The sequence below is a fragment of the Lissotriton vulgaris genome, chromosome 5, assembly GCF_964263255.1.
Source record: "Lissotriton vulgaris chromosome 5, aLisVul1.2, whole genome shotgun sequence".
NCBI lineage: Eukaryota > Metazoa > Chordata > Amphibia > Caudata > Salamandridae > Lissotriton > Lissotriton vulgaris.
Window position 1 is genome coordinate 1,471,383,706 of NC_141693.1, and position 24,640 is coordinate 1,471,408,345.

At 45.9% G+C, this 24,640-nt stretch overlaps 1 protein-coding gene across 4 annotated transcripts in view; it reads left to right on the plus strand.

Moving 5' to 3' along the window:
* SLC45A3 (solute carrier family 45 member 3) overlaps positions 1 to 24,640 on the plus strand; it is a 212,125-nt gene that overhangs the window by 145,790 nt on the left and 41,695 nt on the right. The window contains exon 1 of one of the 4 annotated variants that reach the window (XM_086923434.1): positions 14,909 to 15,353. The exons of 2 other annotated variants lie outside the window; for them this stretch is intronic. The gene's annotated coding sequence lies outside the window, so the exon portion shown is untranslated. Of the gene's footprint in view, positions 1 to 14,908; positions 15,363 to 24,640 lie in introns of those variants that run through there. One more of the 4 variants, XM_086923435.1, reaches the window with a different exon arrangement.

Consider the following 24,640-nt stretch of genomic DNA (forward strand, 5'->3'; position numbering starts at 1 on the left):
CGTCCCAAGATCCTCTCCTCTGGTCCCATTGGTCCTCCAGGCACTCCTGCAGAGGTCTCATGTGTAGTCGTGCATGAGGAGTGAGGAAGATACAAGAGGCCATCGACCCCAGTAGAGAAGACACCGTCCTCACTGTTGTAGATGGAGCGGTCATAAGAACCTGAGCCTTCCGAAGGATCGATCTCAGTCGCTCCTCCGAAGGAGACACGCTTGCTGACAGCGTATTGATGGTGGCCCCCAAGTATTGAATACATTGGACCGGAATCGGGACAGACTTGGACATGTTGATGTGCAACCCCAACTTGTTCAAGAGAACGCACGTCTTCCGGAAGTCCTCTTGGGCTTCTGAGAAGGAGGAGGCCTTGATCAACCAATCGTCCAGGTACGGGTAGACAAACACCTTGCCTTTCCTTAGGTGTGCCGCTACCACTGCCATGCACTTCGAGAATGTCCTGGGTGCAGATTTCAGTCCGAAAGGCAGCACCGTGTATTGGTAATGATTGGTGCCGACTTGGAACCGCAGAAACTTCCTGTGCTTGTGCGCGATGGGCACGTGGAAGTACGCATCTTGAAGGTCTATGGCACAAAGCCAGTCCCCCTGTTGCAACTGAGGATAAATCTGATGCAACGACAGCATGCGAAACTTTTCTCTGCGAATCCACTTGTTTGCCTGCCGCAAGTCCAGAATGGGCCTGAACTCGTTCTTGTCCTTTTTGCGAACCAGAAAGAACCGGGAGTACAGACCTCTTCCTCTTTGAGACAGAGGTACGTCTTCTATCGCCCTTTTCCTTAACAGAATATCGGCCTCCGCCTGGAGCTCGCGTAGTTGATACTGCGAGCTGACCGGAGGGATCGCTGGAGGAGGGCTGATGAACCGAAGACTGTATCCATTGCAAACAATATTCAGCACCCACTTGTCCTGAGTAATTTTTCTCCACTCTGCCAGAAAAAATTGAACGCTTCCCCCCACCGGAGTGGGTAACGGATGACGGGGAAGTAACCGCTCAGGGTCGAGACCCGGCCGGGCCCTTGTTCGCGGTAGAGGGCTGCTGTCCACCTCTACCCCTCTGACGTTTTTGGAAAGGTCTTCGGAACTGCTGCTGTTGTTGCTGCTGCTGTTGTCCCGAAGACTGTCCTCTTCCTTTCCCTTGCGAGCCGAACCGCCGCCGGAACTGGCGGTAGGGTTTCTTGTCCTTGGGCTTCTCCAAGCCCACCGCCGTCAGCGTTTCTGCCTCGGCCTTCATCCGGGCCATCTCGTCATCTGCGTGTTTACCGAAGAGCGTGTCCCCGGAAAACGGCAGGTTGGCCACTCGCTGCTGCGCCTCAGGCTTGAGAGACGTAAGCCTGAGCCATGCATGGCGGCGCTGGTTGATACCGTGGCAGTAGCCATGTGCAGCTAACAAGGAGATATCCGCCGCGGCACTGATGGCCTGGTTCGAGACCAGCATCCCCTCCTTGACAATCTCCATGAAGTCCTCCCTCCTGTCACGCGGCACAAGGTCCGCGAACTGCTCCATGGAATCCCAAAGCGCACGGTCATATCGTCCCAGTAATGCCGAGTCGCTGGAAGCCTTCATCGTGGTGGAAGAAGTCCCGCATGCCTTCCTTCCCGCCGAATCAATCCAGCGGCTCTCCTTGTCTGGAGGCACGGTGGAGGACGGGGAGGTAGAGTGCTGTTTCCTGGCCGCCGTAACTATTATGGAGTCGGGGACCGGGTCCATCCTCAGGAAGGCAGGGTCTGAGTCCGGCGCCCTGTACTTCTTCAAAAGTCTAGACGGGGCGGCCTTCACCACCGCCGGCGTAAGAAAGAGTTCTTGTGCCGGTTCAACCAGTCCCGAACCAAGGGCAACAGAGGGCGAGACAGGTGCTTCTTGTGCAAAGTCTCGAATATCACGGACGTCGTAGGTGTAGGAGCCGTCACCGTGATACCCAACTTCGCGGCCCCCCTCAGGAGAACCTCCTGGAACGTACCGATGTCATCGATAGGAGACACCCTAGTCTCCGGTGATTTGGACAAAGTAGGGGAATAGGAGCGGGTCCTAGAGGACGTATCGATCCTGGATCTGTGTCTCCTACGGTGCCGTCTGGAACGGGTGGAGGACCTGTGCCTACTCCTCGATCGTTCCCTCCGTCTGGAGCGAGACTTCGATCTCCTGGGCCTCGGCCGGTCCACCGGCTTCTCCGGGGTGGCCGACTTGGGCTTACGTGGTTCCTTGGACTTCGGAGTCTTCTTAGGAGGGGTCGGGAGATCCGGCAACGAGACCGACCTCGGCGGAACCGGTGGCGGCTTTTCAGGCAGAGGAGGCAAAGGAGGAGGGGAAGGAGTCCTCGGACGCGGGCCTCTAGGCAGCGGAGGAGGAGGTGGAACAGACTTCTTTGGAGTATACACCTCTGAGTACACCGATCCCGGCGACCCACCATCCTTCCTGGGCTGAGGGGAGCCCCCCTCAGCCCTAGGCCGCGTAGTACGATCCTTCGGCGCCACCGACCGGTGTTCAGGCGTCGACCGTCGGCCCCTCGACGTCGAGCGACCCTTCGGCGTCGACCGTCTCCTCCTCTTCGGCGTCGAACGTCTGCCGTGTCTCGACGTCGACCTGGACCACCTCGACGACGGCCCTCTGCTTCTTGACGGCGATCTCTTGCGCCTCGACGGCGATCGGCTCGACGTCGCCTTGGAGCGTCTCGACGTCGACCTCGATCTCCTACGCCTTGACGGCGAACGCCTCCGTCTTGCCGGCGAGTGCTTCTGCGTCGACGGCGGGCTCGACGACGAGGATCCCCTCGACGACGACGACGCCTTGTGTCTTGACGGCGATCGACGGTATCGCCTCGGCGGCGAGCGTCGACGCCGATCCTGTCGACGCCGAGAACTCGACGACGACTAAGACAGCGACGATGACAAAGTCTCTGTGTTCGGCGGCCTATGCAGGTCCCTCGACGTCGACGGGCGACGTTTTCTCGACCCAGAGCCCTGGGGAGATGGGGAGCCGGCCTTGGACTTCCCCCTCGACGTCTTGGTGGGCGCCACCGACCCAGACGGAGAATGGGGACGTGTGCTGGGCTTCCTGCCCCCGGGGAGCCCCCCAGGGGCCTCAGCATGGGCAGATGAAGCCCCTCCAGACCCACCTTGCGTCTTCTGTCTTCTTTCTTCTAGTCCCTGAAGCCTGATCTTCAGTCTGTCCTTCAGGGTCCTGCCAGAGAAACCTTGGCAGATCTCACACTCCTCAGGGATGTGGGAAGAGGGAAGGCAGAGGATACAGACCTCATGGGGGTCTGTCTTGGCCTTCTTCCTGGAGCACTCCGGGCATTTGTCAAATAATGCAGGCATTATGGACAACAAAAGGGTGCAAAAAACAAAGAAGAAAGTCACCAAAGTACTTTAAAAGTACACAAAATCGAATTTAGTGAAAAAACACCAACAAAACCCTTGAAAAGGGAGAGCTCAATGCTCCAGGGTCCTGCTTGCAGGAGCCGAAAAAAAGAACTGAAAGTAAGGGAGACCTGCAAGGCATTCTGGGATACTGTGAAGTTCTGGAAAGTTCTCTTAAAGGCACAGTATCCTATTCTGAGCCACATAATGGCAGCCTATGGGGCTTGTCTGTCCATGCCTTCCTCTCTATCTTCCAGAGGGGTTTGTACTGAAGACAAAGGAAATCTGGACAGGCTTTGCTGTTTTTGTGGTTTTTTGGTGGAATTTCTAGCTGAAGTACTGGACAGTGTAGCCTTTTATAGGCTGCATTATATGTCTTTAAATTCTCTCTTAAGTGTCTGTGCAGTTCTGCATTTTTTCGACACTTTAGAGATTATTTTTGATTGCTCCGGGGTCCACGCACATGGGCGGGACTATTCACTAGATTATGACTATACACAGAGATCCCCTACTACAGAAGTTAAGGATCTGAACTGAGGCTAAGCAACCAATTTGTAGACTGAGATTAAAAATGAAATAGGAATAAATGGATATGAAAGTTTCAGCTCATTGGATTATTTAAAATGACATTGCCGGACTCCTGCCCCTCATTCACTATACTATAATCTTTAGGCCAGGAAGAGCAGTCTCAATTCTTTATCGCTTTCACAAACATTTTAACAAAAACAGAAAAGTAATATTTTTTTATTACTCTTTTTATTGGGTTTTTACAGACATATATCACAATTAACATTTAGACATTTCGCTTAGTCCATCCAGGGTGACCGGCCCACATTCTCCTATTAGGATTTCTCCCCGGTGTACAACGTAGGGCAGTGAAGTCGGCTCCCCTAAGAACGTTACCCAGTTGAGCCAAACCTTGAAGGTGGCTTTGGAGGTATCTTTCCAATAGGTGAGGACTATTTTAACTGCTGCTGTTAATAAGAGGTTGAGCAGGCTTCTGTCATGCTGGGAGTCTTGATCAGTTCTTATGCATGCGGTCGTGAGTGTGGAGAACTCTTCTTTAAGAGTGCACCCTAAGGCTTTGTTTTATAGTGCACAGAACAAGCTAATACCAACTCTTCTCTTAATAGATCTTCAAAATCTGGGTTGTAGTTATTTTATATTTTTTGTAATCAAACAGAACATGCAGGTTGAGGTGTTCAGGCACTGTAAAGCTTTTTGTTTATTTCAGGATGTTCTTTGATGTCCTGTCGCAACCATGGGCTAGTGCTGGAGTGTGTTACAACATTAAAATGTAAGTGCTCTAAGCTAGAAATTAGGGTTTGAGCCTTTTGTAAGGTGAATCCAGTCAAAAAGGTGGAAAACCCGAGCTATATGTTTGTTTTCTGTGAAAGAATACAGAAACATTTTTACATTTTTCTTTGTAGGAAAAACATATTCTCCTCTTCCCAAGGAAAGAGCATTTGTTCTCAAAACAATCTCTGGCCTTGGTTTTTTAGGTCCGGTTTGACGGAGCAGACAGCTCTTAAAGTCATGGAGAGCGGGTTTTTGCTCTCTTGTGATGCTGTTGGCTATTTGGTGTATCATTCCGTCTTCCATGAATGCACATAGAACTATTTACATTGATAAGTACACTTAAACCTCCCATTGTTGGTCAGAATCTATTATCTTAAGCATGCATTTTATACAGAAAGCAACCCTTTTCTGCTACCTTTTCTCCCAATATTGGCAAATTCAGTATAGCAGTCTTTAATATGATTTATGTCTGTAAATAGCATTTCTGGATGCGTGTATTTTATAGGCATTGGAACATTAAAGCCTGGCTTATTGGCTGTGGTTATACTTGTGTTTTTTTTTAATGAATAACCTTTGTTAGTTTAACAGACCGTTACGGTTCTAGGTTTTTACCTTCAAACTCATCATTGTAAAGGCGTTTTTGTGATATAAAGAGAATAGAAATGCTTATTTTATTATCAGAACTGAGACGCTTTTCTTAGTTTAATGGTGTTTTTTTACAGATAGCAGTTTGGTTTCCAGCTCTGTCATGCTCCTACTCCAAAAATGCTGCTGTCAATATCTGCCTATTACCAGTGCTTAATGTGTTTAAAAATAAGTGTTGGGGCCCGAACTTATGATCAGAAGAATGCAGCTGGCACTGTTGAATGTCAGGGTGCCAAATACGAAGGCTGCCTCATCTTGATTCCACCTCGTGTCTCTATAGTCCACCACCTGGCACTCCCTGCCTCTTTTCCTCGCTCCTGCGGGTTCTTTTTCATCCCTAATGTTTCCCTTTGTCACTGTTAGTCTTTCCTTTCCTCCACCTGTCCCTTTTCTCTCTATTTCTCTGTTTTCCGCTAGATTGAAGTCAGTTGAGGAAATGGAAGTGGCACTCAACATAGATATTAAAAATAAACAAATCGGAAACTAAACTAGGAACAGAAAGGAAAGGTTATGGTCATCCAGTGTTTTTAAGCTTAATTATAATCTTCTAGTCACTCAGTTCTGCCAGAACAGTGCACTTAGGCCCAATTAGTTGTGTAAATATATTGAAACGCCTCCTGAAGGTCGACCACCCTTATTCGAACTAAATGCGGGTTAATGAAGATTGGTGCAATCAGCCCAAAGATTTTGACTTGCTTGCCAGGTCTCTTGTAGGTGTACTATATCAAAGGATTGAACATGGTGTAAGTGTGTTATAGCCCTTGATATTCCATGTGCTAGTATTAAGCTTTTTTAGGGGCTGACATGAGCTTGGACTAGGGTTGGTTTTGAATGGCACCTGGTAACCAGGCCCGCTGCTGATCTTGATAGGCGGCAATTTCTTCTGCTTGACCCATTTTCTTTGCTCTCTACTAATTTATTATGAAGATTTGAATGAGATACTCTATTAAAATACCCCACACAAAACGGAGTTCAGTTTAAAAAAAAAAAGCCTTGGTCTCCATGTTGATCACTTTTAGGCGCCCCCCCCCACACTGTATTATGTTCTGATTGAGTATGACTATATGGTTTGTATGATAGAGAGTTGTGTGGATGAATGATTAGAATGACTGAACTGTGTGGTATGTTTTTAATGTTTTATTAGTCTTTGGGCTGATGTCTTTTCCATGACCGTATCACTCTATGAATTTTCATGCACTAGAAGTTGACCCAAATTTATTTTGATTCTGAGAATCTTATCAAAGAAATGATTATCTAAAAATAAATAAATTTTTCTAAAAATATATCAGCTACTCTGTGGGTGACTTTGGTTGATTTCATTCACATGGTGCCTCATGCATTGGGAACGCCCCTTTTCATGTTTTTGCAATATTTATCTTCCCTGGTGGGTTGTTCCCCTTACCTATCCTCAGTTTAGGTTTACAGGGTCCCTCTTCCGTATTTTTGTATGGATCACTTTTAGACTGACTGGATGTTTAACCCCTTAGCTGTGGCGGCTATTCCGCTGCAGCGCTAAGGGGGAGGCGGGGCCCTGCGGCGCTCCTGTACTCATGACGGAACTACTCCGTCACGGCCCTCGGGTGGACTGTGCTTGTGACGGAACGGTTCCGTCACGGCCCCGCCCGCTCTTTAGAACGTCAGTGCAGGCGCGGAATTTTGCGGCCATGACGGAACTGTTCTGTCGCCAGCACAGCCCACCCGAGGCTCGTGACGGAACGGTTCCGTCACGAGCACGCTGGCCATTTGGGCCTTAGTGGTTCAACTAACCCCTTAAGCCAGATCCTTCAAGCCTTTGTTTTTCTGCATAGACTCAATTAACAATGTTCTTATAAAAAAAATATTTCAGTTCTTTCATCGATATCTGCTTTTGGCAGTGGTATAATGCTAAGAAATCTAAGTCACTCGAGGGTATATTCCCTAGATTTGGGTTGGCAGCAGTGACGGCTCATCCGTTAAGGCGGAGGAGCATCACGCCACTGCTCAAAAGGAAAAATGATATTAATGTATTGTTGTTGTTTTATTTTTCCTTTTGCAGTCAGAGGCTGGGCGGGGCGGGCCAGAGCAGGTACTCTGCATGACTCTGCCCCTCTTGGGCCAGCCAAAAACTCATGCGCACTTTGCTTGTTCCTCTCCAAGCTGCATTACACTGCCTGGTGAGGAACATGCACAAACTTCCTGTTCCTGTCTGAGCACCGAACCACGGTGCTCCGACCAATCCCAATGCTGCATTGCAGCATTGTGAATGGCTCCGGGAGCCTGTGTGCTTCCTGCGGCCAGCCGGAACTGGAGACCAGAAGGAAGAGGACGGAGGAGAGATGGCAGATGGCCATTCCAGGTAAGTCCCTTTAAAAAAAAATTTAAAAAAATCCACCACCCACATCTGGTAGCAGCCGCTACTGGTTGGCAGAGAATAATTTCCTCTATTGAGTATGTCTACTTTGCCACGAGTCATGAATTCAAGGTATAATATTACGCTGTCTGGGCAGCAGTCTTCTGTGTCTGCTGGTCTGACCCTCAAGTTGGAGTTTTTGAAGCGACCAGAATCATCAGCACGATTAATTTGAAAACCAGCATTATTAGGCCAATTCTGCCTCCTACCGGAGAAAACAGACTGAAAGGGCAATGTTTCCTACATCCTTGTACTAAGCACTTTCAACATCAGCAGCGTTTGAAGGACTATTGAGGGAGACAGAATCGTGAGTGGCTGCGCCATATCCACTATACAGTTCTGCCCATACGAATTATACCTATACCTTCCCTCAAAAGCAAGGCCACTTGCATCAGAAGTTACCACAGTAGCTGCCCACTATTACCTTGCCTCCTGAAGCCTGTCCCTACGTGTTACCCTTGACAAGTGTTCCTCTGTTGGGCGAGGGGCTAACAGTGAATCATATCCCCTTAGAAATAAGGTGACACACAGGCACTTGAATTTTGTTTCAACAGGCTTCAGTCAGATTTTGCATTAGAGACGGCTTGTGTGGAGTGGGGCTGTTCTTAAACGGTTTGGGGGTGATACTATTGTAATATATATATATATATATATATATATATATATATATATATATATATATATATATATATATAAAAGTGGGGTGGGAAGTATTTCCCTGCATTCAGCAGCATCTGACGAAGGCGAGATGGCCGAAATGCATTATGCCGTGCTGATCCAATAAATAATGTCCTGAAGTTACCCCCGAGAGACCTCCGCCTGTTCTTTGAAGCGGGCACACTTTGGATAAATTCGCGCTGGCCAGAGGCGCGTAGGAGGCCCCGTTCTATCAAGTGGCTGAAGCATCCCTGGCACACGCTGCTGGCGCAGCTTCTCCTTTTCGAGGTATCGAATTGCTTCTAGTCCACCAGACATTGTACGTCATGCTTGGGTTTCTGCGGTGCAGGTCGTTACCTAACGAAGGGACAGAGGCACTGCTCCTGCTGTTTCAAGACTCGACTGACACACGCATTGTTTGGTGAGAACGTATCAGGGGGACCCGAGGGACATCTGCTAATAATTTGCAAGGACTTCCTGATTGAAGCATCCCCCGTTTTTTCCAGTAGGATTGTACACCCACAGTGCCAATCCGATCCCAGCAACACTCACCCGGTATTACTGCATTCTGGGAGCTGTAGTTGATGTTCAGGCTGCAGCGGAGTTGCTAGCACGTGACCTGTGTCATGCGGACTACCGCCAATGGGAGAGACACTGGACGATTCAAAAGTGGGGTGGGAAGTATTTCCCAGCATTCAGCAGCATCTGACGAAGGCGAGATGGCCGAAATGCATTATGCCGTGCTGATCCAATAAATGATGTCCTGAAGTTACCCCCGAGAGACCTCCGCCTGTTCTTTGAAGCGGGCACACTTTGGATATATATATATATATATATATATATATATATATATATATATATATTATACTTTATTATTTTTTTTTGTTTGTTTAAAACAATTTCTTCTCTGCTTTTTACGGTCTGTCACCTATTTGGAGGGTCTAGTTGTATACATGCATTTCCTCTTGGTTATTTTTTATAAACCAAGTTTCTTGTCTCTCCGTTTTGACTGATCAAATTGCCCCTATAGCCACTACACCGAAAAGTTATATCCCCCTCTGTAACCGCTTTTCTTTGCTAGAAGGTCTTGAAGGCATAGATTGGCTGAATTTGACATTATCATGTAGGAGTATTTCTGTGGCAGCAGGACCTTCAGCTGATTCCACCCGGATTCCCATGCATTGTCTTTGTGTTTAAAAATAAAAATAAAAATTAAGTTTGGACCACTGCGTTCCTGGCTCGCTTTTATTGAGTCCTTTGATATTATTACGCTGCAGGAGACTTGGCAGGTAACGGATGCCCTGCATAATGTTACTTTTATTCTATTGCACCTTATCCCTCTAATTCTGGGAGAGATGAGGGGAAGGTTTAGCTGTTTGGGTGAGACTATCCTAAAATGCCAAGAGTATTTAGATCTATACCACTAGTAATGTGATCCGGGTGATAGTATTAGGGGTGGGCAAAAATTCTGCTCCGCCCAGCAGAGTTTTGCCCACTCCACAGTTGGAACGCAAAGATCTGGCAAAACTCAGCCAATCTCCGTATTGTGGAGTTTTTTTCTAACATGCAAGGGCTCGCCAACGATAAGTTGGTGAGTGGGAATGTGTACCTCTCCTGCCGAAATTGATCAAAGTGGGCAATTGCGACGGTTCGCGCTTAGAATATCTACTCAAGAGGCAAAATGAAGATCTGCAAACCCTGTCTGACTTTCCTGGCACACACATCAAATTGGACCTGGGTCCACTCGTCTGATACTCCCCAAGAACAAGCCGTAGCTGCACTCCTAAACCGCCGATTAATCCTGAAACTGATTACAACTTTTATAGTATGAACTGCCGGTCCATACCCAAGCACAGGCGTGAGCTCTTTGATCTCCTAAACGACGAACAGCCTGATGCCCTCTTTGTTACTGAATCGTGGCTTCACGATGGGTCTGGCCCAGACGTCGCGGAGGCACTGCCAACCAATTATGCCATTGTTAGGTGTGACAGAGGGGCACAAGTTGGTGGCGGCATCGCTATTGTTTTTAAAAATATAGATCAATGCCAATTGGAAGCCATTGTCTTGCACAACTGTGAAGCCGCGTCTTTTAAACTTGTTCTTCACCCCAAAAATGTGCTGTCCGGCTTATTAATCTACCGCCCTCCGGGACCTGTTAATGACTGGGTTTCCCATCTGTCCGATTTCATTGCTTCATTTTTGATTATATCCAGTTCTCTCCTAGTGGTAGGTGACTTCAACATTCACTTACACGACCCTAGCAACAGTGGTGCCAGAACCTTGATTGCCGACTGTCAGGCAATGAATGTCACCCTCCTTAACTCTGGCCCCACTCATAAAGGTGGACATCTATTAGATCCCATCTTCTCGAATCTGCCTGACTTGACATGCTACCCGGCCTTGCCCGTCCTCTGGTCCGATCACTTTCTGGTCAGTTTCAGGATTACGTCCAGGACTGCTCGAGTTTCTCACAATGATATCCATGCGGAAAGCAAGAGAGCTTGGAAAAAACTGGACATTTGTTCTTTGAACAAAGTGTTAGCATCCCACCTCCGCGCAGAACTGCTTATGTCAGTGGATGCGGAAACCGCAGCCTCCTCGATGGATGCCTGGCTAAAAACTGCCATTGATATCTGTCTCCCTATTTCGTTAAAGAAGGGTGTGCCTCACAAGACTCCAGCTCCTTGGTATACAGAGACGCTAAAGGCTGAGAAATCCCGCTGCAAGAAGCTGGAACGCGTTTGGCGCAAAGACTATTCTAAGCCATCAGCTCTTGTCTACAGAAGTGCTTTTAAAACCTACCACACAGCCTGTGCCTCTACTAGGGCCAACTTTGTGGCGAAGTCTATAGAAGAGGCCCTTGACAAATCCAAAGTCTTGTTTGGCCTAGTCAAAAACCTTGCAGGGTCTCTCACCATAACCAAAGCTCCCCCCTTGTCGAGCTGTAGATGTGACGACATTGCCCAGTTCTTTATAAATAAGGTGGACAAGATCCACCAGGACATCTCCACTTGTAAGCGGGGACATAATCCTACGGTTCAATCGACTCTCCTCAAGAAGGTCACTCGTCACACGGCCCCTATACTCTGCCCGTTATTGACTTGGCCTGATCTAGAGCCTGATTGCCTCCTCGATATTCTCTGCAAAATAAAATCAGGTTCCCCTCTGGATCCTTTACCCATTGCCGTACTTAGGTCCCTTGACCCCCTGCAACTGTCAGTAATCTGCTCCACATTGAACCTATCGCTTAAGACTGCCACTGTCCCGGCCATCTGGAAACACGCTATGGTCACGCCACTCCTGAAAAAGCCTTCTGCAGACCCCGAACTTCTTTCGACCTACCGCCCTATTTCACTGTTACCTGCTTTTTCTAAGGTGCTTGAACGTCCCATTCATCACCACCTTACCCAGTTTGTGACCTCTAACAATTTACTCCACCCCTCGCAGTCAGGATTACGGTCAGGTTTCTCAACAGAAACGACGCTCTTAGGTGTTACAGAGATTCTCTGTTCCCTGCTTGACAGAGGGGAGACGGCCGCACTGATATTACTCTATCGCAGCGCGGCGTTTGACACCATTTCCCACAAAATCCTCCTGGACGCCTTGGCCATCATGGGCGTTGAAGGATCGGCCCTGGGCTGGCTGGCCTCTTTTCTCGCTGATCACACTTTTCAAATCTTTTCCCAATCCACCACCTCCAATGTTTATCCCCAACCTCACGGTGTCCCTCAAGGTTCAATTCTTAGTCCCCTTCTTTTCAATCTTTGTCACCCCTTTAGCCCACATTGCAGACCGCGTCGGTCTCACTTTATTTACGTACGCCGACGACTCGCAGATTGTCTTTTCGCTCACCAAATCTGACAAAGCCTCCACTTCTCTCCTTTCAGTTGGGCTTGGTGAAATTGCCAAGTGGATGGACCATAACCATCTCAAGTTGAATGGGGGTAAGACCGAGGTCCTTGTCCTGGGGCACAAACCCGACCTATGGACTTCGAGGCACTGGCCTATTGAACTCGGCCCCCCTTCCAGCACCTGTTGAACAGGTTCGTAATCTCGGTGTTGTTATTGACAAGGATCTGACAATGCAATGCCAAGTAAGCAAGGTATCATCCACATGCTTCACCATTATACGTTGGTTGAGAAAGATCTTGTGGATGTTGCCTGTGGATACCCGGCGATCTGTTGTGAATGCCTTGGTCACCTCCCGGTTGGACTATGGTAACATACTTTACCTGGGGGCGGCCAAGGCTGTCACGCACCGCCTTCAGTTTGGTACAAAATGCCGCAGCGCACCTGCTTAGTGGCTGCCGTAAAACCGACCATGTATCCAGCCACCTTGGTGAACTTCATTGGCTGAAGGTGGAAAACCGTGTGAAGTTCAAGGCGCTTACCTATATGCAAAAGATCAGGCAGAAGGTGGCCCCAAGTTATCTTCAGACCTTGGTGAAATCGTATTCTCCTACCCGTTCCCTCCGATCCTCCTCCCAAATCCTCTTCTCTGTGCCGAGGGTCAAACTCTCAAGAATGGGAGGCCGTTCTTTTGTATATCTGGGGCCTAAGTTATTGAACTCTCTTCCTCTAACCATTCAGTCAGAGGATAGTCACACTCGCTTCCGTTAAAGCCGCTAAGACCTGGCTCTTTGATCAATAACTGCATCCGCCTCTACCTGACTTTATTAGTTGCACAATCTTAGCGCCGGGAAACCCTTAGGGGTAGCTGTCGCGCTCTACAAACTCAAATAATAAATTAAATAAATAATCAATTGGTTTGGAAGAAGCATAAACCAGTAGCCCCCCTAATAAATTGAATTAGCGCATTTGAGCTCTATCTCTCCGAAACACAGGATATTGCGCACATCATCGGGTCTTTTGTAGAATTTTGTACAAAGGCAAGACTGTTGTTCATGAAACCGATCATAGGTCCTGATGAGCAGACCCCAAGTTGGTTTGATTCTGCATGTTTCTTGACTAGTCATAACTTGAGATGTGCCTTGCGCACTAGACCAAGTAACATAGATGAGATCAGGAGATGTAGGGCCACCTGGAACCACACCCTTTGGGAGAGGAAGAAGATTTGTGCCATTAATTTAAGCACTTTAATTGAAGCTAACAAACTTAAAGATACAAAGCTCTTTTGGTCTCCTGTAAATCGTATTAGAAGCACCTCTCGCAGTAAGACCCCAATGAACTTGCACATTGTTCAGGCTGTTAGGTACATCATATTTCAGCAGCAAATTGTACAAATGATGACATTAACAATGCTTTTGCTAGATGTGCTCAATATGCGTGTATTAAGGTTTCCTTGGAGGAAGTTATTACTGCCTTCTTGGAAAGTCCCTGCAACAAAGGTCCTGGATTAGAGGAAGTTTCAATTTATTTATTTAAGTGCAGTGTGTACATGGGCTCTTTTACTTGCAAATCTTTTTAATTGGTTGGATACCAGTACACTACATATGTCTTTGGCTAATTCTGTAATTGTATTGATTTTCAAAAAGGCAATGGAACTGATCATGTTCTCCGTGTCCAATTTCCCTCATGGACACATCTGCAAAAATCCTCGGCAGAATGATCGGCAGCCGAATATGATCTTGGGCCAACTGTCAAAACCTGTTGAGTTCATGCCCGTATGGTTCTTAGAAGGGCCTAGATACAGTGAAGCACTTCCTGAATCTCTAATTTCGTATAGGTAAATATGTGCTAGCCAGGCCCTTTCCATTGTACTTCTTTTTTATGGACCTTTCTATTACCTTCAACTGGGTTAATTGGTCTAAACTGTGACATATGTTATTAGATAAAGGTCTGGATGCTTCTGGATGGATGCCTGGATGGAGGCCTGGATGGAGGTCTGGATGCTGCTTAATGTTTCAGCTAAAGGTCACTTCAGACCAAATGAAGTGTACTGATCCAGTCGGTCTGCTCGGGAGGGGGGTCGAAGGGAGGGGTTTGCCAGGGATGCATTCTAGTGCCTATATTGGTTATTACATGCATAAATAATCTTAATTATCATTGGATTCAAAAGGAAGTCCCACAGCTAGATAAGCAACGTGTTCCAGCATTACTATTTGCTGATGATGCTGTGTAATTCGCTTGGACTCCTCACAGTTTGAAGTAGTTAAAACAGTCCTTCTCCTTTTTTTAATCTCGAACCTTGAGATGGACATTAACTACCCCAAGACCCGCACGCATTGTGGTGCTAAGAAATCTAATCTGAGAGCGAGGTTCTGTAATGGTAACATTTCTTAGGTTGTGAGCATTTTCCTTATTTGGGAGTCTACTTTGAGCAGCCACGCTGGTGTATGGCTAAAACATATTGCCAAAGCCAATACATAGCTTTTGCATAGGAGAGAAATACTGGCTTTGCCAATGCTGGTTAGTGCCGCGATTGACCCTGCTTTCTGTTTGCGGAACGGACTGTAACCTGCCACCTGTTTTTCCAGTTCTTAAAGGCGGAATGTCGGGGCCCCTGCACCCTTCTGAAGCAATGCTTCCAGGGCGGGGGAGGTCCCCGCTCCCAGCGGAGGTACGACAGTGACTGAGCGTGGAGAGGTGTAACCTGTATGCGGCTGAGTCACCCGTCGAGCTGTGAAAGTTGAACGCAGTGAAACTTAAGTTGAGATTTCAGGTGTTTCCTCGAGGTCGTCGTTTCCGGTCCCTGTGTGTGGCGTGGACGTGTTTCGGTCCTCTTTGAAGGAAGGGCTGGCGGGCCCGGCTCCGGGTACCATTCCTGGCAGGCAGGCAGGTCAGGGCGCCCGGCCCGTCCCACCCTCCTTCCTCTCTGTGCCTGCCAGCGCTCGGGCGCTGGCGCGGCTTGTCAGGAGCAGGTCCGGCGGCAGAGCTGCGAGGTCCCTCTCGGGAGCGCCTCACCTGTGCCGGGGCGGTCCTGCGGGATTCCTTTCTGGTGACAGCACCGAGGCCCTGGCAGGGAGGCGTCGAGGCCCCAGAGAATGAAGCTCTGAAGGCGCTGGGGAGAAGAAGAACCCGACTGCAACAGAGGTGATTACCGTGAGTTTGAGGCATTATTAGTTAATGACCTGGTGTGATGGGCTGTAAAATAGCTACAAAATACGCCGAATAGATGTAGCCACAAAGCGCTGCGAAGTCTAACGCGATAGAGTGACGCTGAAACGTGTGACCGGACTGTAAGGGGAAGTTGCATCTGGTGATGGATTTGCTCTCTAAAAAGCCTGTGACTCCTGATCTCAAGTTCCTTTTTTTCTAGCTGTCTGTTAGTCCTGGGTACTCTGCAAGGAGTGCTTCATATATATATATATATATATATATATATATATATATATATATATAGAGATTATATATATATATATATGTATGTATGTATGTATGTATGTATGTATGTATGTATGTATGTATGTATACATACATATATATACATACACATATATATATATATATATATACACATATATATATATGTATGTATGTATGTATGTATGTATGTATATATATATATATATATATATATATATATATATATATATATATATCTATCCTTTTTCTGAAGCGAACTAAGGTGTGGTAACTAGCAATCTTTTATTTACGAGTTTTTACGACCACACAGGACGTTTCACCTGGCTCAATGAAAGCACTGAAAACTAACAAAATGACATCGAAGAATTGGTAAAACTAAAGTATCACTTGCCGTGTCATATAGCAAACCTTACCTTTCACCAATCCACTGTTTGTTTTATTTGTGTTTTTCCTGTTTTTTAATTTAATAGTGATAATTGCCATGGAGCTAACTCCGCCTTCTGATGTGATAAAGTGTATTGAAACCGAACTCTGTACATGCACCAAACAAATAAGCAATTAACTGTCTGTTAAGGCAGTTCTTACCGTGGGCTACTTAACACACATATATTTGCCAGACAATGGACATTTGCAATAATGACTGACCAAGGCAAATAAAATAAAATGACGGTTCATATTTGAAACCATGAAATAGAGAAGAGGCTAACGTGCCCTGCCCAGCAGACCACAGAGGATGCACGTCTTCTCACTGTCCCACAAACTGTGAACTGTGCAAGAAGCCAGCAGGCCTGCTGCAAGCCAATATGATTTTGAGTCCTTCCTAAAGTCGAAAGAAACAGATCAACGGTTTGGCAGGCAAATTAATTCCGAAATTGTTCTGCTGAAGAAAAGTCTTACAATTGATATATATATTGGAGCACTTTAGTAGGGTCAAACCTTGAAAGATCCTGGTTTCTTCTGCCCTCACCAGCTAGACGGATAAGGGAGGATGGCTTGAAATGTAACGCATTGCAGTGTCAACTATCAATTGTGCGCAGTGCTTATTAGGGAAGAACAGTGATCCCTATCCGAAGGAATAACTGGGCTAGTCAGCCTCATTAGTACTCACACGCATTTCACCATGGGCCAAAAAGTATGCTTTGTGGTGTGAACCAGGGCTGCAGTGATGCCAGCAGTGTAGGAGCTGGGGAGGTGGGTTTAGGATGGGCTTAGAGGGAGCAAAACATGTACATGTATTTTTATTTCCTCACAGTTTTATATTGCGCAAATTCGACCCAAAGGTATCTGACCACTCTGCATGAGCACCAGTTATAATACGCAAGGACACACCCATTTTTTTTTTTTTTAGGAATGGGGAGATTAAGTGATTTACCTAGAATCACAGGATGGTGAGTCAAGGGTTTCAGTCCATGCCAAAATTATGCCTCTTCTGTTTAAAATATTTCTTTGTGAAACTACTACGTCAATCTGAACCTGAGTTGCTATCTCTTTACCGCACTCTGGAGTAAGCCATCCCTGTTTACTATTGCCAAGTTTGGCCAGTCAAGTGCTCAAAAGAAGTAACTTTATTATTAATCTAATGAAATAGAACCGAGGACTCTGGCCTTTCACTGTCCATATGCCTTCCGTAGCTTATCTGTTAATATTTGGACTTAGAAACAGGCTCGGTTAAGGTAACAAGTGCTATAAAAATTCTTGACAAAGCTCCCTCATTCTCCTCACACACAAAGTGTATAATTCGCTGAGGTGGGCAGGCACAACCACTCCACCACTAGACCTGGAACAATGGGAAAAGTTTAGCCATGGCACTAGGAGACTTGATGTTTAATTCTGACTTTTACAACTTTTACAAAATATGCTGGTTGCGAACTGTATTAAACTTATGCCTGGGTTCCACAGCACACTGGCATTTGTGGGGAGTAGTCCTGGGGTCTCACCATTAGAACCTCACACACCCAAGGTGTTTTGTAATGTGAAAAATGAAAAACTATGGACCCGGGAGACAAGTTGTTTGTTTATACCCTGCCACCCTTTTTGCAAATTGTGCGCTCTTGTGCAATAACTTTCTAAACATAATTATCAACTCCTTTATTATTATTGTTATTAGTTTTAATAATAACAACATAGATAGGAAGAACTTAAATCAAACTAAACGCTCTAGGAAGTGTGTGGTAAGAAAACTGACAACATTCATTTGATCTTATAGTGGAGGGGAGAACACCTCGTCTCAAAGTTCGCTCATTAAAATGTGCTGTAATTAGAAATGTATGGACCTTTAAAACAAGAGTATTGGTACTCCTGCATCATTTGTTTGATCTTGGTCAAATCATATCCTTCCTATGCACTTCTCAACTTAATTTCTATTATGTGATAGAGCTGGCCAAGCCGCTGAAGGCTTCCACCAAGCACGAGCCAAATGGCTGGTTCTGGCTCATCTCGAGATCCTTTTGGATTTTCATACCTAAAACGAGCCCAGCCTTCATGTGGCTTCTGTCGGCCATCCACAGGGAACCCTTGTGTGCCAAGAATTTAAAACCAAGCATTAACTTTTGACATCAAACGAGACTGGCAAAGAGATATCCACCTAGTGGCTTAATTGTTTAGTGTGAAACCAGAAACCCTGGAATTTATGCCGGCTTCTCTTCTTAAAATTGTGTGATCCTAAGCAATTGTTTTATTTCACTTTGCCTCCTTTTATAAGAGCACCTTGAAATACATGAGTTTAGCATGTGCGCTGTACAAAAACGTCATGTTTGTTTTAATAGGCTAGAATGTTGTCATGTATAATAACTTGTACCACAGGGGTTTGCTTGGCAACTGACTTGCACCATGGGGACACTAAAAGCATTGTAGATGGAGAGGAGGGGAAGGTGTATGACTGTGTCTCAGTTTGTGTATGGAAACTATCACTTCTAATAAATGCCACTCAATGCGGGGATATAATCTGATGCACTAAGGTGAAAAACGTCCATGTTGGAGAAATACTCATTTGAATTGTTAAGAGATGTTATCATGTTTTACTTGGTGGTTGTATATCTTTAATCGTGAATATATACCTAAAAGCAATAAAGTGGTGCAGGACACCTTCTGTGCTTCTTTTGCCTTTAATTCCGATAATGAGTAAATGCATGCTTGCACGTTTGTGTAGCATCTGCAACCTAATTTTGAACTTTGATGCCCAAACAAGTAAATAGCAGCTCAGTTCTGCTGTTCACCAGGGGGCCACATGTAAAGGTCAATGGCCCCGGGACCGTACAAGCAGTATCCCTGATCTACTTTAAAAAGGGACAGTCTGGACTCGTGTGTTGGTGGATTCCATCGCTGACTTTTGTCAGCGTTCACATCCAAGAATGTAGTGCTGGGTTGGGCTTGCCCAGTGCTCTAAGATTATTTCTTTGAGTGATTAATGGGCAATTTCTGAAAATGTCTCACTCATAGAAACGCAACCCTTCAGGTGATGAACTTCTCTCTTCCGATGAAGCTCTATATAATTGCGTGTAATTGGTGTCTACAGATGAACACACTACCATATTTTACTGCTGTGCTACATACAGGTTGACACTCAGTGGTGAAAAAGTTAAAGCCCTTTGGCACTCCACTCAACACAAGCAGAAAGGTGGTAGGGAGACATTGATGACTCCATTGGGATACAAAGTATGCAGAATGAATGGAGTGATGAAAAATGAGTTTAAATAAGTCCCCTGTTGTCCTAGTCCAAAACTTGTATAGAGTCTAGATATCATGGACATCGATATTATAGACACCGTTCACATCGGTGTTAGGCAGACGCAGGGACAGGAGACATACTTTTTTGTCCATCAGGTAAGGAACAATCCTTGATGTCTGTGGCATCTTAACACTTTTACCAAGTGGAGAAAATGAGAACTAACCTGTGAGGAGGAACTTCTCTGACCACTGGAAGACTGTACAACGTGCATCTGTTTGAAGATGTGCATGGAAGATGACTAAAAAAACATAGCCCACCCAAAGTAGCATCTCCTGAATCGTAGATCAGCAGAGATGCTAGTGAGCCTGCACCATTTCCAGCCCACCCATACGCTTTATCTCCCCACCTCGACCTCAGAAGAGCCTGAAGACTTCTAACGTTTACATCCCCAGGCATGATGGCTGTCCCTTTCTGGAATGGTTTGAGCTAGCTTTCTAGCATGCACGATAACACAGACATTGACTTATACAGTGTGGTTGATCCCTAACCTTAAAATGCAAAGTAATTGCTAACAGGTGAAGTCTTTGAGCCCATTGGCTGCCTTAATCTGATGGGTGCCTCACTACATAACAAGTTTGACCAACCATCTTCCTGCTGTAGACACTTAAACTTTCCTACATGTTTGGTAGTCTTAAAGGACACAAGAGTGGATGCTGGTCTGCTGTTACATCTGCCCCTATTGAACAGCGGTAGCATACATCTGGACCCTTTACTGGTCCTAAAAGTGAACCATGTCCTGACTGGAGTCTGGTTGAGGGTCTTACTTAGCTTTTGAAATGGGCACCATAACACTTCACCATACACTCTGCTGGTGTGAGATCTTTGTTGTTTGGATGAAGATGGTTTTTATGATGGTAGAACTGAAAACTTGCATTTCGGTCCTAGGCCATCTGAGTTATTCAGTGGTACACCTATAGTGAACGACTGTTGAACCAGGGCTCTTTTTCTGGATTTTGTCCTATCATCGTAATTTTAACTATCCTTTTATTTACCAGTAAACGCTTTATTCTTCTTTGAAGGTCTAGCACTGGCTACATATTGAGTTTGGCTTTTTTTACTCTATCATTCTGTGTCTGCAGCTTTGACAGTTCACATTTGCTCCCTCAGCGTCAAGTCCCTAAAGGAAGTAACTTGGTTATCCATTAGAACTTTATTCATATTGGTGGCTCTGTGTAAATGGCAGTACCACACGGAATACTGCCCATGAACCACTAACCCGCCCATGAAACGCCACTATACGGGGCCATAGGGCTCACTGGGTATATTATTTGTGCTCTTTAGGTGATGGATTGGTTATTGCATTTCTAGGGTGCTCTGCTACCATGGAAAACCATTGTGAATAAAGCCTTAGCACGGCTGAGTGCAAGAAAAAATCAATACATCGTTGTTGATTCAGGAAAATGCAACCTCCATTGTGGTTCCCACCTGTAGCTTTATCCTGGGACCCTGCCCAGATCAAGCTCAAGACGGTCTTGATCCTTGGAAAGAAGGGTTGGAGCCATGAGCATTTAATAAACAGAATGATGCTGGCAATGTCCCTCTGTATGAGTAACGTCTCCCTCCAGCCACCCATGCCTTGTTGGGCGGGTGCTTATACAATGACAAAAAGGCGAGGCCAATTAATAATAGGCCTTCTGTTATTTTCTTTCCGTCTTTTGCACCAACATTCCCACCCCTGATTTACTGAGCCCTGTTTCATTGTTTACTTTGACATGTACCTGGCATTGATTTGACTGTGCCTGGCAAACTCGGTTTCTTCACGGTGTTAGCATCTTTTTCTAATCTGGTGTTCTGTTTCTGAGATGGGTGTGTGTGATTTATTTATTTCCGTGCAGCACAGAAAGGGTGTTTGCTAATTACTGGTATGATTGATAGGTGACGGGCGGCCGGACCTGCTTCCGGGATAGGCTCGCGGCGGCGGCGGCGAACCGGGGCGCAGCCAGTGACGTCACGCGCCAGTGCTGTTTCTCTAGGACGGCTCTGCTTACAGCTGGACTGGCAACCAGCTTTGGGCTCCTGTTTGCTTTGGGTGGGAAGTGGGTGTTAGCCGCGCACTGAGCAAACAAATCTGATTTGCTGGTGAGAGTGGTGTTGCTGGCTCCGCGGGGTTTTGATTTGCCGAGCTGTTGGGAAGCTATCACTCTTTAGTCATGATGTGTTGACGTGTGATCGCCAGCTGTTGCGCAGTTGGCGAAATGGAATCTAATCTGTTCTGGGCGGGTGTCTACACTGTAGAGCTTTTGCCACCAGAAGAAAGCTTCTAGGAGCTGCGTGTTTTACAGGACGCTTGCTGTCGAGTGAAACTTTTCCAGGGGTGCGGTTAGAACACTGTGAGCCAGAGCTCTTCCCTTATAAATTAAAGTGGATACATATTGATGGTTTGGACATTGGCCACCTCCTACGGAGATCGCTGTCCAACATGTAGGGCCGAGTCTGATCGAGTAGCTCAGAGGGTTAATGCGAGTGCTGTCCAGATTTGTGTGTTTAATTTGCAGGTCGGCATATATAGCAACCTTCCTCTTTCTAAGATGAGGAATAACATCTTGGTTGAATAAAGCGCCAAGAGACCATTACATTTGTAAAGTGCAGTTTATGAATAATCCATGGTATGATAATATTTCACTCGAAATTTACAGGCATTTTTCTTTGATTATTGCCAATATAGAGTGACTTTACATTATTCGCTGCGTGTTTTTTTTTTTTTTGCATCTTTATGTTCATTTATTTGACTTGAGCAGGCTGGCGGCGGCGTGATTTCAATATTTATTGTAGAAAGTCCCCAGCTGCAAGCAGTTACCTGCTACATCTTCCCTGGTTCAAGAGATGTGCACACATCCCATACTAGAATACAACGCCCTCCATATCTTCAGTGTCCAGTATTTACAGCTTTCTGTACTCGTATAAATAACCAGAAGCGATGGTAGAATGATACGAAGAACATAATGCACAGCCGGCCCGTGCTGGACACACGTATCCCAGTTGGGTAACCACCTCTTCAAATTACTACACACCTGTTCATCCATTGTGTTCTCAGAGCTGTGGGAGGAAACCTGCTCAGATACCCGCCTTCTCTTGTTCTCGCTTCTTTATCCACTGTGACCTAATTCCTTCTGGACTTGCTTCTCACCAGCAGTCCCTTGACAACTAGCTTTCCTTTACACACCCATCTCAGATTGCACACACTCACTCACCCCGCTCTCAAACAGATGCATCCAGCCAGCCACATCTTTGCCATTTGCTGGTCGTTGCAGCATTTTTACGTCGGTCTACTCGGCATTTGTTTTTTAATCTTATGGCGACTGCTTCCAAAGTGCTTTTGGAGCCCGGATGAACACCTCAAAATGCTCCTGGGGTGGTGTGTTACCTGAAGGATGGAAAAGGACCAGGACACTGGAAAGAAGGTGAAGGACAAATTAATACTCATTAAATCTTCACCACTGTCTTCTTCACCCAGCTGGGGCTTCATTTTGTTCTGGCATGTCTCACCTTCTTAAGAACAGCAGATATTCCACTATCCTGTAGGCCCACTTGAACTCCACCATTAACTACATATCGTATACTAGCCATTGACGTCTTTCGCTTTTCGTCTGCCTTATCATACTCCAGTCCATAGATTCCATTGCACTGCTGCACCAAGCAATATGTCTACCTACAAGTTGTCCCTGACTGCTATGTACTTTACCAGACAATTATGCTTTGTAAGTAATGACGTTCATCTTTGTTGTGGTGGCCAAACCAGCGCCTCTGTGGGGATTTAGTGGACCAACTCATTGTGTTTTTTCTTGGTATCGCAACCCCACAGGTTCTTTCAGAAATGCACCAGCCTTAATTCACAACCAATGCCCCTATTCTACAAAATAACATTTAAATTCAGTTTAATTCAACACTTAGAAGCAATGTATATAAATCACACTGCCACACAGAGGTGCCTGCATTTGAAATTGGAACAAAATCTTCGAAACCCTGTCTGCTCTTACATCCCACAACATTAAAGTGCACATTTCACACATATATAGGTGCAAACACACATTTGTATTTTGTTGCTTTTTACGAGCATTTAGCAGCCACAAACACTGTAAATATTATAAAATAATGACTTCATAATTCAGCAGGTCTTGTTTTTATCGATTACAGGAGAGTGCTACTGAAGATTTGTTCTTGTGGCAAATTAGTTTTTCAATGTTAATTCACTGAGTTGTCTTACTGGCTGTATTTCCTCAGTGGGTTTACGTTCCTACCGTAGAAATATTTGTGTAGTGTGTATGACAGGCTTTAATAGTCATTAGCTACTCATAGGGTTGGTGTGTTTTCCACAGAATAGAGTGTAACCTCCGGGTTACAAGTTCCAATCCTGGTGATATAACTGAGTATATTTATGAGCCGGCTGCAAAGACCTACACGCAACCTGTGGGGCATGTGCTTAAATCCACGCATGGATAATTTAAATGGCTCAGAGGTTGGAAATGTGCCATTGAGTTAAAGGTCTGTAGTAATCCACACCTCCTAAGTTCGAAGAGCCCGTTCAGTTTGTGTTCTGTTACACAAATTATAGTATTTTGGCAGCAGATCTCTCAAAATAGGCTCCGCCAACTTCTCCTTTTGATTGCAAGACCTACAACCACATTACTCTATAACATTGTGCACTAAGTAGTCCCCATTATGGGGGACAAATACTTAAATTCCTCGTTGTTTCCACCACAGCTCCAGCACACAATTTGTCACTTCTGATTGCTCCATTCTTAAGTCCAATGGCGTGGAGTTCCAGAGGTTGGCAGCAAGGCATCCGTAAGAGCTCTCTCCCAAGTCCACTCTGTTGACGCTAGGGATCACAGTCAGTGCGGCCCCATTGAACCGAAGGTGTCTGTTCGGAATATAAGCTTGAATCAGAGGATGCAAATATCGTGGGTCCCTCTGGTTAAGTATCCTGTATGCAAAACTGAGCGCTTTAAAAGAGACTCAATGCTTGATAGGGAGCCAATGTAGTTGAGCGAGTCTCGGGCTTATTGAAGACTGTTTTGGGATTCTTAGTAGCAGCCTTTAAAGCTTATCGAGCCTGCCTTTGTAGACCCCCAAGTAGAGTTTATTGCAATAATCGAGACTGGGTACCAGCAGAGCCGGTATTACCGTCTTCTTGCTGCTTCTAGTAGGAGTCCGGGAATCCATTGTAATCTCTTTAGCACACCAAAACGGGTACCTACTGTGGCGGCTCTCTCATTGTCCAAGGATAAAGACACATCAAAGGTGACGCCCTGTCTTTAGACGAACCGCGTCAAAAGACAGGTCTATG